Here is a 10,927-nt window from a genome sequence, read left to right on the forward strand (position 1 = left end):
GAAGTATCATCTGTGTGTTTCTTTAGGATCTGAATCACTGAATGCATGATTCTAAGAACTTTTTCACTCTAGAGAATTTATGTTTACATTTTTAGAGTTAAATGGAAAGCATGGTTTCACATAGCTTAACTTTGTATTCCTCTATTTAAAATCCTCTAAACAATGCCAACGATTTTGAAGCAGTTAATACCTTTAAACAGCAGATCAAGATTGCTCAAAACATTAGACAAGCACAATGTAAAATCTACATTTCACTTCAAAATCAGCTAGAAGAAGACCTGCTATACTAATACCCTGGAAGGAATATCATGTATAAATCCTCTAACAGCAGCTGCTTTGAACAGAGTAGCTGATCTGAAATGCCCTGTGATTTAAATCCAAGTCATACACAAAGTAATCCTCAAACAACTGAATCCTATTTAACTTTTCAAAACATCTGAATTTGAGAAAAGCAAGCATTTTTAAAACTCTACTTTTAAATACACATTTAACCTTAATCTCTTTTTCTGACTCTTTCTTGGAGCATACCACCTGTACATCCATCTCAATTATATGTTCATGTATATACATATATTTGAATGTATAATGTATGCAGCTTGCTAAGGACACATTTAAATGAGAATTTTCCTCAGTTCTAAGACTATCACTCCAACTCTCTATTTCTGATCTCAGTTTGGACAGCAATATGCTGTATCTTTTTCAGCTCTTTGCTTTTTCAGCTGGTAAGCAGGAAATATTTATTTGGCTTTTGTTTTTTTTTTTTTCCCAATACAAGAAAATTACAAAAAGTCAAAACCAACTAACCAAAAAGCAAAATTAAACAAATCCATTTTCCCCCAAGCCCCCAAAAAAACATTTCACAATTCATATTGAGATATATATATATATATACATTGAATAGCCACATAAGAAGAAATAATTTATAGCAAGGCATACCAGTGTCATATCAATGCTTAAGCCTATTGTTATGGTACTCATTTGCACACAAGGTTGATGCAGATTTGGGTGTGAAAAGTCCTGACTCAGATTACTCCTTTCTGGACTGTTGGGAAGGGAAATTTAATCTTTTTATTAGTTTATCACTGTTCCAAACATAAGATGGCACAACTCCACTGCGTGCATTTCTAGAGCTGACTATCAAGAAAGCAGATCAGGAAGCTTTTTTTATTTATTGGCCTTGTATCAGTGGCTATATTTTTCCTACCAAATCAAATCCATGACTGGGGGAGATGACTCTGCCTTCTAGCCTGCCTCACATCACATCAGAAGAGGACCCAGTGACGCTTCCAGCTTCAAATCAGACAATTTATGAATTGTATCATTTATGACACTCAGAGGCATTGATTCTTAACCCTGAAGTCCACAACCATGCACATTCAAAAACTAGTTGTTCTCCAGCTTCTCAATTTTTATCTGTTTTTTTGACATGCCAGAGTCCATTCTTCATTCATTCTTCAGTCATTCCAGTTCAAAGCCCAGTGTCTTCATTAGCCACATGAAAAAGCAGCAAACATCCACTTCTGTCAGCTTTACTACAGAGTAGGTAACTTCCACAAATGGCAAGGATGAAAGGTTGGAGATGACATTAATTCCAAGAAGACTCACCAGCAACTACCCCTCAGAAATTTCAGTCCCTCTGAAGATAACACCCATGCTCAGTGTCTCCATACCATTAACAAAGCACTTACAAGTTTAAAAAGCGGAAAAACATTTTAAAAAAGAGATGCAGTGACAAAGTCTAACTAGTTTGTCTAACAGTAACAAAGTAAATTCAAGCCTTCCATGTCCTCAGCTGCTTTTCACTGTTTGATGGTACCCTGTCTTTCTCCTAAGTAGGAATAAAAGAAGCAATTTATCCCCTGTCTGGTTTTCAAAGACTGAAACACTTAAGTTTTTTTTTTTTAAAGGTTTGTTGGTAGTGATATCTTTGAATGATGATGCACTGCTATGGTATGGTTTTGTTTGTATCATACTGATGTCTATTCAAGCCCTAAGAAAATAATTTGTGAACCTTGTAAAGTTCTTTCTATGGAACAACATTTAAAATAAAATCAATAAATAATGTGATCCGAAGAGACAGTGAGCTGCTCACACTGCCCATGTTATTTCTAGTACAAGTCTCCCCTAGGCTCATAAACTTCCTGTCACTTGTCCACTAGACTTCAACACAAATTTGAATGATTCCACTGGACATAGTGAACTCAAAAGTGAACAATGAGAAACAGTCCTATGACATGATAGGAATTCTGATTTTTTTCAAGTACTGGAGCCATTGAAACAGCCAAAATGAAAGTGGCATTCCAACCATAGTGTATTTATACATAAGACTTTAAAATGTTTCAGAAGTTATCTTTCTTCCCCTCTGACAGCTCCTAGTTTTAATTCAGCCACTTCCTCCATTTTCATGATATCAAGGGGTTTTGTCCCTTTTCTTCTGTAGGCCAGGCTGTTAAACTACCCTATGGCACACAGAGGGACATAGAATAATAATTATTATTTAAATTATTTGAAGAAACGACAGAAAATAAGGGAAACATGACTTTCATTTCTTGCTCTCTGTTTCATTGCCTCCTATTGGCTAGGAAGCAAAGTGCATTTCAGATTTACAGGAGGGAAAGAAAACCACAACTCCCCTTTGAAATGGTTACTGGATGAGGATTCACAATTTCTCATTTGTTCTTAGTGCTATGATTACACATGGACAAGAACATCACAAAATAAAACATACTCTTAGTCATCTACATTGCATAGCTATGAGAAAGGAGTAAGAGGAGAGAAAGAGAGAAGACTGAACAGTTATTCAGTAAATGTAGAACCTTATAATTAATACAGTGATGTCTCATCACCATCACTGAGCTGATCAATATCACAATCAATATCCTCACTTGCAACTTCATGGGTATTTAAGGAGAACAAGTCATCACACATACTTTAAACCCTCACCAGCCATCCTTATATAAATCATGCTTTGCACTGAAATCAAATAACAAAAGCTCATCTGATCAACTTTTCTAATGTTTGCTTACAGGAAGTTACCTCCCATCACTTAAAGTAATTTAAATTTAGAAACAAAAATCTTCCAGTTTTGGTGAATAAGGGAAAAGAAAATGTTCTTTCAACTTCAGGAGCTTCAACTTTACCCACCAGAATAACTTTTTCCTCCAGTTCTTATTCAAAAGCTCCCTCAAATTCTTAACTTCTACATCCAAGGAACTACTCTGAAGGTTTTTCCCCCAAATTGTCATTTGGCATACCCTTACAGACTGACAAGCAAACACCTAAGCACTCTGAACATTAATACTCGTTTGCTGATGAGCTACAGATGCCAAGGCAGCAGCAACCAAAGCTGTGATGCTCTCTTATTCCTCTCTGAAGTCTGTCAGTTATTTCCTAAATTTCATTATCATCATTCCACTGTCTTGTATTTCCATATGCAAAACCATTGCAATATAATCTTGTATTTAGATCATTTCCTTTTTGGTTTTGATGGGAGTCTGTTTTATAAACAGAACAAGTTGGCCAAAAAAATTGCTTTAATATTCACTAAAATCATGACATACACTTGGAGAAAGAACAGATATAACAAACGTTTCCCCATAGAAATCCAACTTTCTACCACATGAAGCAAAACACACTCTTCAGCTATTTTAGCACAAGGAATATGTTGAACAACTTAGATTCAATTGCAGTAGCAGTGGCATTGTGTGCTGGTCAATTTACCAGAGTGCTCCATTGCTGTCCTCCTCGACCCAAAGATACGTAGACTTAAAAAGAAAAGAAACTATATTTGAAAGAAAAAAAGAAAAACACCGTTCCTTGAAAGGTCAGGAATGTATTACACAGACTCTGAGCACAGATCATAAAGCAACACAACACCAAGCTTGTTCTTTCAACTGTACTCAAAACCATTCATTTGTTTTCTTGTTATAAAGAAAATGTTGCAGACTGATCAGAACAATTTTTGTGGTGTACCCAATCTGACACATGAGTGTGATATAGCAAAAGGATATATGCAGGTATCTCCCATTTATATCTACATGAACATTTGATTAATTTCATCATGAATTAATGATAAAACATGCAAGTTGTGTTAAGCTTCTGAAAAGTTTGTAGATGTTTCTCATAAGCCTATTTACACATGAATACACACACATTAGGCATTTTACATTAACCTCGAACAGACTGATAAAACATACTTATTTGTAGTAACTTTCTGGAAAATTAGTTGGGAGTTATGTCAAATCCAAGCATTTTCAACTGAGACCAAACATTGGGAAGGGTTATAATGCATTATTTAATTTTGTTTCAAAAAAAAATTTAAATTTTATAGCAAGTACTGAAGAAATATTCAGGTGACAGCCTTTTCTAGCTTACATTTCTTTCCTGTTCCTTTTTCTGCCCCTCACTTTATGGAAGTCCTGTGGCTAGGATATTCACATGAATCATAGTCTTGATCTTCTTTGGCCTTGGCAAAGAATGTAATCTTTAACCAAGCTAAGGTAATCTTTTGTTCAAAGGTTGTCCCAAACATTCAAGAGAGCAGGTGTCCCTTTGAAGAAATCCTATTTTCTAAAAAATTGTTGAAAATATACTAGAGTGAAAACCAGAAGGAGCAGGTATGGAACTATGCAATTAGATTGTAGATTACTACAATTACAATTACTAAAATTACTCCTAATACTTGATGGATTTTGTGAGAGGCATCCAACACCCTTTACTTATATAATTTCATGCTTGTACAAAAATATCCGGGAAAAAATGTAGATTTCTTTAAAAATCTGGAAAATTATTTGCTTCAGACTGACTCAAATCAATTTATTTTCAGGTGAGCTTCTAAAAAAAAGAAAATACTATTTGCTATACCCCGATAAACCATATGTAAAACCATATGTTAATCCCTAAGACAGAAATATCAAGTTGTCCAACTCAGCAGTCAAAAACTTTGAGTATTAACAAGAACGTGAGAAGAAAAAGCACAGGAAGTCAAAGAGGAGTGAGAGGAATATGAAGAGACACGAAAGACTCCTTAAAATATACAACAATGTACTTCATTCCCTCCAAGAAAGGAAAAATACAGGAATGCATAATAAAAACAAGTATTAATATTGACTAGAACAAAGTGAGAAGACTGGGAGTGTCTGTTCTCCCTGATTTACAATTCAGGAATGCATACTGAGAGAAAGAACATCAGTTTCAAACTTGTAATCAAGGGTGGGCATTTTTGTTGGTTTGTTGGGGTTTTTTTTCCCCCAGATAGAACATATTGCTGAAGGATATTAGAACAGGAGAATTTTGATTATTTGACAACACTGTAAATTGAACAGCAAAAATTAATGACAACAAACTATTCTAGAAGTCCTACAAATTCAATTTGAGAGCCTAAAACATTAGATCCCCAATTCTGCTCCTTGTTCACTGATTTGTATTTCTAGTTGCAAATAGAAATACAGTGAAAGAAAGGACCACAATAAAAAAGCTTGGAAGCCACAGCCTGAAACAAATACTATTAAATGTAATAATAACTGAAGATCAATGAAGCTTATAGTGGAAAAGTAAGTGCTGAGTATTATAAATTCTCTGGTTCTTCTTTGACACTTCTAAAGATTGTTATATCCAGAGACAGACTATTTAACCATTATGAGAACTTAAAGAATGTCTCAAGTCACTGTCAAAGAAGGAAGATCCCATAAGTTAAGCCACCACAACAGGCACAGATGGCAAAGAGGAAGGCATTATTTCCGGGGCTAAATGAAGCTGAAGGTTTGGAATGAGCACACTGGACAAAATTCCACTGAGGGAACTGTGATAAGAACAGGATATATAAAAAAGGCCTAGAGAAAAGTGGTACCTCCAGAAGACCACTTTAAGACCCCCAGCACCAAGAAGACCAGAAGAAGAAGGCCAGGAAGACACCACAGGGATTTATGTGGTGGTGACTGTCTTTCTACTTAATCTCTCTGTCTCATTTACTGTTAAATAAAATCTGTGCTATTGACTTTGGCATATGGTCTGACATCCACCTTAATTTGGACAGAGGCATCTTTTAATAATCAGATCCTCACAGTCAAGAAGATCAAAGTGTGAAGCCACATGATTTTGCAATAAATTTAGAGATTAATCAACCACCTGCCCATCTCACTCTGTATTCTGTACTGGCTCTGCAAGTGCACATCTAGAGAAACAATCTATACACACAGAGAACTTGGGATCACAGACACAAAAGAGTAGCTCTTAATAGATCTTCTAATAGTTTGTAAACAAGGGATGTTATAAAGGGTGAAAAGAGTTAAGTAGATTCCACAAGAAATACTACTGAATATTAATCATGAAGTATGCATGAGACAAATATTTAGGATGCTGTTCCAGACCTGCTGACTCTGAATGCCAAGATGTAGCCATAATCACTACAACTTACATATAAATATATATATATATGTATGTTAAAATTAATATGTTCTTACATACTTAATATATTGGAATGTTACCTCTTTGCTAGTGCGTTTCCTTGCGTTCTTATTGGAACCAAACGACAAGTTTCACTCTACTGAGAATTTTGGCCTTTGTTTCTCCTGAAATAACAAAGAAAATCAGTGGTCATTCTTTTCGGCTGCCAAGTTTTCTGTCCTCTCCTCTGTGACAACCACGAAGTCACTCCCTGTAGGTATTCTCCTTCTGTATATAATCAGCCATTTTTTTTGCTTCTAGCTGCTGCTGAATTAGAGCCCAGCAGTGACACACATTTTCAGGTGTCATTGTTTGGTAGCCAGAAGAATTCATCATGGAAGCGAACGGGTTATTAGAATACACAAAGGTTGCAGTTTTCAGGCTTTACTGCTGAAGCCTAACAAAGTACATCACTCACCAGCTGGTTCATGCTTTCAAGTTATTCTTTGCATTTTTATCACACAGAAAGTTACTTTCCTATTAAACGAATGCTGAGACTCTGGTGCACAAATCATCTGACTTAAAGAAATAATTTTTTCCTACCTAGTGTATATTCCATCCTGTTTATGCCCTGCTGGAACTTTTCAAGAGCTTTTATTCCACTATTTTGTCAATTTTGCTTTTAACATTGCTGGTATAACACCTCTCCTCTGCATTTGCAAGAAAAGCCAGTTAATTTTCCACATTGGCACCAGTCAGCCAATGGTTCAACAGAGACTACAGCCCTATGCTTTTGAACTGAAGAGTACAGACAGTTTGTTTATCCTGTGCTGACCCTTAGTCAGTGCTGGGAAGGCACAGTGGAACAAAGCAGGTGGAAGGGAGCCATCCTTGCACTATTAACTGCACAGGCAGAGTACTCTGAGCCCTCCTCTCTGCTAGAAAGACACCTCACTTAAACCAGGCTGGTGCACTCAGCACAGCATCACATGCACTGTTTGCTATTCTCTCACACCTAGAATTCTGACAGAAATCTACTTCACTCATTGCCTCTGTTGCACCTGAAGTACTGTGTTGAACATGAGTTTCTGTAAAGCAAATGACTCTCCAGGTGCAGATGCAAACAGGATCATCTCTACGTGATAAGTCATTCCTATAAAAGAGGATACAAAATATTCTGGTGCCTTGATACAGATGGTTCCCCATGTTCCCACAAGTGGGTCATGATTTATAAAGTGTGGGTATGATTTATAAAGGACAATCTCTCCTATTCTGGCATCAATAAATTCAACAAAGACATTGTGAAGGAACAATTAAAGTTGCACCCTCTCTTGCTTTTGAAAATGCACAATTCCTGCTGCTTTTTAATTCAACTGCCTTACTGACACTGTCCATTCATTACCAAATCAAAATCTCACTTGTTTTTGTCTTGAAAAACAGCTTTGAGATTTAATTTATATTTTACTTGTTGTCAACTGCCAATTGACCCCAAAATAGGTTTTTCTCTGACCTTATTGAAAATCTTTGAAGCCACGTATTATGTTATGTATTACACTATTTATAAAACATCTGTCCTACAGTTGACTGAAAGGCCTTGCAAATTACTTGAAGTTTTGTTCATTCAACACTAATCTTCTAACTCAAAGCCTGTCAGTACAGTACATTGCCTGATAGCTTCGTTTGTACAGTTTGCCAAAATGATCATAATACTTTTTGATGCCAAACAAAGGAAACATTTTGAATATCATGTCTTCAAGTGTCTAGTAAAACAAAAGCCATCCATTCATTCTCTGAAGAATATTAATAAATATTCATCTGCACTATAACTAAATGCCATCTATGTTAGACTGGACATATTTTTGATAGCTCAGAATCAGCCTAGAGAACTAATGCTATTTATTTTTTGCCTTCCTGACAGAACGTCTTATTTGATTTTCCTGCACAGCATACAGTACTCAAACCTTGTCTTTGCAATAAAAGCAAACTTTACTTAATTCACCTTTTCTCTGGAATATTACATAGACATTCATACATAGAAAATTAAATATTTTTATCTTCTTTAAGTCTGAGAATTTTTTCTCTTATGAATTAGAATACTTATTGTATTTTCACTCAAAATACACAGGGTAATACTTTATTCACTCTTCCACTATTCTATGTTTAATATGAAAAGAGGTCAACCTTCTTGCTTATATCGCTTTTGCCAGATATTTTAACTATACTGAACAGAAGCAGAATATTTATGTACATTTGAGATGCTTCATTAGTTTCATAAAGTGTGGTAAAATATACTAATTTTTAATCCAGTTTATTACTTTAGGAAACTGATCCATAGGCTGCTGTTTCCTTCTTCATGGTCCATTCCCTTGGACGAATATCAGCACATCCACAGATTTCTGCAGAGGTGAAGGCAGGTGGCAACTGCTGCAAAGAAAAGAAAAAGAAAAAATGGGAGGCTGCTACCAAGATTTGCCTGTTTTTCAGTGCTGAGTGCTTCTGCTGCCTGATTGCTATAGAGACTAAAGAAGGAGCTGTTATTAGCAACTGTGGGCAGGCAGAAACAGAAGGGAGGAAAGCATCCCTAGTTAAAATGAAAATTTCTACTTGAAGAGGAGGAAGGATGAAAGGACTGGTGGTGGCAGGGCAAGACAGAAAAGAAAAGAAAAAAAATTAAAAGAAAAAAAAACTGAGAAGAGTGAATTTGACAAAAGTGGTGCACATGGAGAGCCATATGGTAAACCTTGACACTCCCTCAGGCTTAATGGGATGGGGGAATGCCATTCTCTGTCTATTAGCATTTTCTAGGGCAATGCGTGCTCTCTGCCACATGAAGATGCTTCACAGACATGCAGTCTCTGATCAATGCCATATCCTTATTTCATCATGTTCCCAATAAATGAGGAACCTACCAAGCCACTGAGCAGTTAATAACTATGGGTTATCTTGGAAAAACATAGCAAGGGTTCAAAATTCAGAATCAGCAAAAGTAAATTTGTAATAATTATGGACAACACTTTCTAAAAATCTGCACAACTACTGTTACTGCAAACAGTCTGGTATTATAACTGTTTTTAATCATTGATATTTTACACCACCTATTATGCATTATAAACTGTATAGGGTCAATAGAACATAGCAATAACATGTCATAACAGGATTTATGACTGGATCTCCAAGATGATAACATATGACAGCTAAAACAAACATTAAATCATACTTTTAAATGGAAAAAAAAAAAACCCAAAAAAACCACAGAAAACCAAAAAACACCCAAACCACCAAACCTGGAGTTGGGTTTCCCATATTTTTTGTTGCATATGCAGTCACAGGCATTTATAAATAAATATATATTCCAGCAAAAGCTCAAACATAGATAGAAGTATGATTGCTATAAGTCATAAAGTCCATATGTTCATAGATTTCATATATTAATATGAAGGGAGAGGTACTGTGATTTTTTTCTGTTTCTCTACTATTCATCAGAGATCAAACACATGGAATTTTGAGGATAATCTTTTTTTCACATGTTTGTACTTTTTCAGACACCCCAAGAGAACTTCCATGCTGCAGAAAATCACTGGATTTCTGTGGCTGCCAAAAGCTGTGACACTGCCTACACCATGAAGCATTCAGGTAAAGAAAATAATACAGACCTGCTCAACTTCATTGCCTCCTGGTACAACCTAATATTGCAAGTTGTTCTTCAAACTGTAATTTGAGATTTCTGACAGTGAAAATTTAGAATATCAATAGCGCTTTATGATTTGCAGTTTTGTACCTCATATGTAGCATTTTCCATGATGTCCAGCCTAAGGATTCTGCTTTTATGTTTTCAATTCAGCAGTGGTCAGGAGCACCCATCAGGTGAAGGATTCACATATAGGAAGTACTGTAAAGAGGTAAAGAAAAATATTTTTTAAATAACCATCTCTCAAAAGTTCTCAAAGGGTCAGTAAAAACATGAAATCAGACACATGCTTTTCTTTACAGATAATGTAAACACATAACACAGATAATGTTAACACAAAATGATACAGGGGACTCTTTTGAGTCTGGTTTTGATGAAGAATAGATCTGAATGAGTGATTTTATCCACTTGCACTTCATTTAAATGGTGAAATCAAACCCTAGTAAGATATCCAAAACATTATAGGAAATATTGAAGAACAAGGAACAATTCCTGTAATAAGGAACCATTCAATCTGCCCAGTTTTACAGTGTTTCCTTTTTAAAAATGGTTTAATTTCAAATTACTTCTATTACTTCTTCTTGTTCTGTTCAGACAAAATGCTCCTTTATTAAGTTTACTTTAACAATATTAAAGAATGTCAAGATTTTCATGGTCATCAGTTTCAATGATTCCCATGCACAGATAGCAAGTTCTATATTCATAGCAATTAAAGCCACTACAAAATACATTTCATTAGGTTAGAGAGTAAAAGTATAATCAGATACAGTGTATGGCATTCTTGATTTTAGCTCAAAGATACCTGAGGTTTTCTCACCTTTTATATCTAATAGCATTTCATTTGTGAATTGCACT

The 10,927-nt window shown here is 35.5% G+C and overlaps 1 long non-coding RNA gene across 1 annotated transcript in view; it reads right to left on the minus strand.

Annotated features, from left to right (window-relative positions):
• LOC110476594 (uncharacterized) overlaps positions 1-8,882 on the minus strand; it is a 35,994-nt gene extending 27,112 nt beyond the window's left edge. The window contains exons 1-2 of the long non-coding RNA XR_002466449.1: positions 8,700-8,882; positions 6,486-6,569 (exon numbers count right to left, since the gene is read on the minus strand). This is a non-coding gene — a long non-coding RNA (uncharacterized LOC110476594). The remainder of the gene's footprint in view (positions 1-6,485; positions 6,570-8,699) is intronic.
• Positions 8,883-10,927: the final 2,045 nt, after the last annotated feature.

Source organism: Lonchura striata, chromosome 2 (genome assembly GCF_046129695.1).
Source record: "Lonchura striata isolate bLonStr1 chromosome 2, bLonStr1.mat, whole genome shotgun sequence".
Taxonomy (NCBI): Eukaryota; Metazoa; Chordata; class Aves; order Passeriformes; family Estrildidae; genus Lonchura; species Lonchura striata.